The sequence below is a fragment of the Erpetoichthys calabaricus genome, chromosome 1 (assembly GCF_900747795.2).
Source record: "Erpetoichthys calabaricus chromosome 1, fErpCal1.3, whole genome shotgun sequence".
Lineage (NCBI taxonomy): Eukaryota > Metazoa > Chordata > Cladistia > Polypteriformes > Polypteridae > Erpetoichthys > Erpetoichthys calabaricus.
This window is the reverse complement of record NC_041394.2, coordinates 119,960,988-119,966,987: the sequence shown is the minus strand read 5'-3', so window position 1 is coordinate 119,966,987 and position 6,000 is coordinate 119,960,988. Positions and strand designations below refer to the sequence as shown.

Sequence of the window (6,000 nt, the reverse complement as noted above, 5' to 3'; positions counted from 1 at the left end):
TTTGGGTCATCAGGTGCTATTGATAAATACAGCTGTGTGTCATCAGCATAGCTGTGGTAGCTCACGTTGTGCCCTGAGATAATCTGACCTAATGGAAGCATGTAGATTGAGAAGAGCAGTGGACCCAGGATAGAGCCTTGTGGAACACCATATAGAATATCATGTGTCTTTGAGTTATAATTACCACAACTAACAAAGAATTTTCTCCCTGCCAGGTAGGATTCAAACCAATTTAAGACACTGCCAGAGAGGCCCACCCATTGACTAAGGCGATTCTTAAGAATATTATGATCAATGGTGTCAAATGCGGCACTCAGATCTAAGAGGATGAGAACAGATAAATGGCCTCTGTCTGCATTTACCCGCAAGTCATTTACTACTTTAACGAGTGCAGTTTCTGTGCTGTGATTTGTTCTAAAACCTGACTGAAATTTATCAAGAATAGCATGTTTATTGAGGTGCTCATTTAACTGCATAATGACTGCCTTCTCTAGAATTTTACTTAAGAAAGGCAGGTTAGAGATGGGTCTATAATTTTCAAGAGCAGAGGGATCGAGATTATTTTTCTTAAGTAGGGGTTTAACTACCGCAGTCTTAAGACAGTCTGGGAAGACCCCCGTATCTAATGACGAATTTACTATGTCAAGAACATTATCACTAAGCACGCCCGATACTTCTTTGAAAAAATTTGTTGGTATTGGGTCAAGGGCACAGGTGGAGGGTTTCATTTGAGAAATTATTTTATGTAAATCAGGTAAATCTATCCTAGTGAAAGACTTTAATTTGTTTATTATGGGGTACTGGGGTTTAGGAGGATCCTTAGTGTGGGGGAGATATACTATGTTATTTCTAATATCATTAATTTTTTGATTGAAAAATACAGCGATAGCCTCACAGGTTTTACTGGAAGTACTTAGGAGGCATTCCTTTGAGTTACCTGGGTTTAACAGATGATCAATTGTCGAAAATAAGACTCTGGGATTTCTAGCATTGTTATTTATAATCTTAGAGAAATAGCAGCGCCTCTCAAGACGGACTGTGTTATTGTATTCTGTTATTTTAACTTTTAATATTTCATAGTCAATAGTTAGTTTAGTTTTCCTCCATTTACGCTCAGCTCTACGGCATGTTCTCTTTAAATCAGACACTCTTTGGGTCTTCCATGGTATAACAATGCTAGAACATTTTTTAACTGTCTTTTCAGGTGCAACTAAGTCAACAGCAGCCCTCACTTTAGTATTAAATCTTTCCACCTTACTATTTACATTCTCCTCGCTATTATAGTTGGCACTATAAACGGACTGATTGGTTAGAATGTTTGAAAGTTTTAAAGCTGCTGATGAGTCAAAGAACCGTTTTTTAACAATATGCTTCTCATGAGTGTTTTCTATCATTATTTCTATATTAAAGAGTAGAAGAAAATGGTCTGATAGACCAATATCAATGACCTGCTTTATATCAACTTTTAGTCCTTTAGTAATTACTAAGTCTAACGTATGACCTGCTTTATGTGCAGGCTGATTAACGAGCTGTCTCAAATCAAAAGAGTCCAGGAGGTTCATAAATTCTTTTACTTTCTGGTCACATTGATTATCTATATGAAAATTAATTCTTACAGCACCACTTCTTCTGTCCAAGTGGGAGAGGGATCGGTGTAGCATGTAGATGATGGCATTCTCCGCTCCCACATTCTCCTGGTATACGAACTGCAGAGGGTCAAGGGCGTGACGGACCTGTGGCCTCAGGTGGTGAAGCAGCAGCCACTCTATGGTCTTCATCACATGCGACGTCAGAGCGACAAGCCAGAAGTCATTCAGCTCACTAGGATGTGATACCTTTGGGACTGGGGTGATGCAAGATGTTTTCCAAAGCCTCGGGACTCTCCCCTATTCCAGGCTCAGGTTGAAGATGCGCTGTAGAGGACTCTCCAGCTCCAATGCACAGGCCTTCAGCAGTCGTGGCGATACTCCATCTGGACCCGCTGCTTTGCTGGCACAAAGTCTCCTCAGCTCTCTGCTTACCTGGGCTGCTGTAATTGTGGGTTTGGGTAAACTCTCTCCTACGCTGGTATCAGCAGAAGGATGGGTGGAGGGTACAGTATTCCGAGGTGAGAGTGGGTTACGGTGGTCAAACCTGTTAAAAAAGTTGTAAGACATTTCCTGAAATCAGGGATTAATAAAGTATATCCAAAAAAAGTTATGATATGAATTTTATTAACTAACTTTTGTGGTAAAATAGGAAAACTGTCTACAATTGTTTTACCACTCCTCTTTTATTGTCATATGCTACATTTACATTTATTTATTTGGCCGACACCTTTATTTAAAGTGATTTATGACATTTGAAATACAATTGGTTACGTTTCTTTTTTTCTTTTTCCAGTTGGAACACATGTGGATGAAATTCCTTATTCAAGGTCACACAGTGTCAGTGGTGGGATTATGAACCCACAACCTAAGAGTTTGAAGTCCAAAGCCTTTACCACTACACCATATGACATGGTTATGTCACCTTTTAGTCCCTTAACATTCCTCATGCCCTCATAGCAGCATATTTCTTCCAAGGCCCTCTCAGAAACATTTTTCTCAAAATCTAATTTTTTTTATTATATTTACAGTGTAAAATGTATGTGCTCTTCAGAATGCTGGTTTATTGATAACCCTGAGGAGTGATTGTGTGTTTTAAGGATGCTTTTAATAGATACTGAGATTGAGCCATTCATGGAAGCAGTACATTCAGAAAATGAATGTTAAATCAGTATTGTACATACAGTGCATCCGTAAAGTATTCACAGCGCATCACTTTTTCCACATTTTGTTATGTTACAGCCTTATTCCAAAATGGATTAAATTCATTTTTTCCTCAGAATTCTACACACAACACCCCATAATGACAACGTGAATAAAGTTTACTTGAGGTTTTTGCAAATTTATTAAAAATAAATAAACTGAGAAAGCACATATACATAAGTATTCACAGCCTTTGCTCAATACTTTGTCGATGCACCTTTGGCAGCAATTACAGCCTCAAGTCTTTTTGAATATGATGCCACAAGCTTGGCACACCTATCCATGGCCAGTTTCACCCATTCCTCTTTGCAGCTCCATCAGGTTGGATGGGAAGCGTCAGTGCAGAGCCATTTTAAGATCACTCCAGAGATGTTCAGTCGGATTCAAGTCTGGGCTCTGGCTGGGCCACTCAAGGACATTCATAGAGTTGTCCTGAAGCCACTCCTTTGATATCGTGGCTGTGTGCTTAGGGTCGTTGTCCTGCTGAAAGATGAACCGTCGCCCCAGTCTGAGGTCAAGAGCGCTCTGGAGCAGGTTTTCATCCAGGATGTCTCTGTACATTGCTGCAGTCATCTTTCCCTTTATCCTGACTAGTCTTCCAGTTCCTGCCGCTGATAAACATCCCCACAGCATGATGCTGCCACCACCATGCTTCACTGTAGGGATGGTATTGGCCTAGGGATGAGCTGTGCCTGGTTTCCTCCAAACGTGACACATGGCATTCACACCAAAGAGTTCTATCTTTGTGTCATCAGACCAGAGAATTTTCTTTCTCATGGTCTAAGAGTCCTTCAGGTGCCTTTTGGCAAACTCCAGGCGGGCTGCCATGTGCCTTTTACTAAGGAGCGGCTTCCGTCTGGCCACTCTACCATACAGGCCTGATTGGTGGATTGCTGCAGAGATGGTTGTCCTTCTGGAAGGTTCTCCTCTCTCCACAGAGGACCTCTGGAGCTCTGACAGAGCGACCATCGGGTTCTTGGTCACCTCCCTGACTAAGGCCCTTCTCTCCCGATCGCTCAGTTTAGATGGCCGGCCAGCTCTAGGAAGAGTCCTGGTGGTTTCGAACTTCTTCCACTTACGGATGATGGAGGCCACTGTGCTCGTTGAGACCTTCAAAGCAGCAGAAATTTTTCTGTAACCTTCCCCAGATTTGTGCCTCGAGACAAACCTGTCTTGGAGGTCTACAGACAATTCCTTTGACTTCATGCTTGGTTTGTGCTCTGACATGATCTGTCAACTGTGGGACCTTATATAGACAGGTGTGTGCCTTTCCAAATCATGTCCTATCAACTGAATTTACCACAGGTGGACTCCAAGTAAGCTGCAGGAACATCTCAAGGATGATCAGGGGAAACAGGATGCACCTGAGCTCAATTTTGAGCTTCATGGCAAAGGCTGTGAATACTTATGTACATGTGCTTTCTCAATTTTTAAAATTTTTTTATAATTTGCAAAAATCTCAAGTAAACTTTTTTCACGTTGTCATTATGTGGTGTTGTGTGTAGAATTCTGAGGAAAAAAATGAATTTAATCCATTTTGAAATAAGGCTGTAACATAAAATGTGGAAAAAGTGATGCGCTGTGAATACTTTCCTGATGCACTGTATTTTTGCATTATGATTAAATTTATTTGCTATGGTAATATCACAATGTTTATTTACCTGTCTTAAATGAAATAAAGTTGTATTTCCTTGTTATTTAAAATAAAAAATATGTATATATATTTTTTTTTTAGCTTTTTTGGATTCTTCAACTCTACAGCTGTTTTTTTGATTTGTATCATTCCATTCCTCCAACGCTCTCACCTTTGGTAAGTGCCTTTGATTTTAAACTTGAGTTGTAACTTACATAAATCTTTGGTGTTTTTGGTCAGTTTGACTGAAGGTGTTTTAAAATAATATTTATGAATAATTTAATATAAATAAACTTTATAGCCCCCTTGGAATCCTAATTGAAAATGTTATTAACATACTGTCATAATTTCTAAAATGCAAAATGAATATTTGTTGATATATTATTTTTAATCTGTTGTTTTTAAGGCCTTTCTTTGTTAATAAAAAAAGGAAAATATTTATGTTTTTAGTACATTTCTGTAATTGATATGCATACACCTGCAGAGCTACCTGTAAGCACTATTGAGATTGAACTGTGATTTTTTTAAAATAGTTTAAAGAACTATTTAGTGCCAGTTTCATTGACATTTGGGCTTTGGGATAGCTTGTAGAAGTCTCATGTCTATGTTTGTGAATGTAATTTAACTAAGTGTTTCCTAATGCTTCACTCCCACTTAACAATATTTTTAGTGATGTTAAGGGAACAGATTACTGTAGGATAACTTTTTGCTGTTTTATTACACTTGAGCATACCACATAACTGTGAGAATCAGGTTACACATAGGTCCTCTACGCTGCCTTGTGGGATAGTCATGATGAAGCAAACATACGAGGGGGAGACTAGTGATTCTTGATGCGGAGTGGTTTATAGATGGTATTACCTTAAGCATTTATTTTTTGGGGTATGTAATTTAAGCACAAAATGCCAAAAACCCCTTACTGTAAACAATAAACATTTTTTGTGTCTTTCCTTAACTAGTGATGTAACAAATGAGTTTTTCCTTCACAAAAAAAAATGCGATAAACTGTGTTGCAAACTGTGCCAGTAAACTTCATACCATTGATATGGGAAGAAAGGTTTTTAGTTTTATTTATATATGCCACCTTTTTTCTTTTTGTGCAAAAGGATAGGAAAATATTTTCTGATGCATGCATGTTTGGATTAGTGAAGCTGCACTCCAAAGCTAAATTGTGTTTCACATTTTTTGTTAATCATTTGAGCAGGCGACTTTGAGTGAGTTTCACATTTCGTGATTGCAAAATCAAATATGAAACAAATGTTAGTAACAATTTCACAAAACTAAAATATTTTTTTTATTTTGATGCATTTTTTTCAAATGTTAAAAGGAGAGATAAACTGTTTGATCCTTCCATTGTTATTTCTGGCTTAGAAGGTACTGTAATTACACATGCATTCAGGTCATTGAGTTTGCAGTCTTTCAGGCCATCAGAATTTCTTCTATTCTGTATTTCACTAACTGGAAACATATCCTCGCAATATGGTTACTAAAATGAGGGTTTCACGTAAAGTTTGTTTGAGACCGGAATGAGGAAGATGGGCTTTGCCTGTAATGAAGAAAAAAATGATCATATACGTT

General features: G+C 38.3%; 1 protein-coding gene and 1 pseudogene across 1 annotated transcript in view; one reads left to right on the top strand and one right to left on the bottom strand.

Annotated features, from left to right (window-relative positions):
- Positions 1-6,000, bottom strand: part of LOC114655061 (protein PBDC1) — a 187,032-nt gene that overhangs the window by 55,929 nt on the left and 125,103 nt on the right. The window lies entirely within an intron of this gene.
- Positions 1-6,000, top strand: part of LOC127526958 (exportin-7-like) — a 113,166-nt pseudogene that overhangs the window by 26,455 nt on the left and 80,711 nt on the right.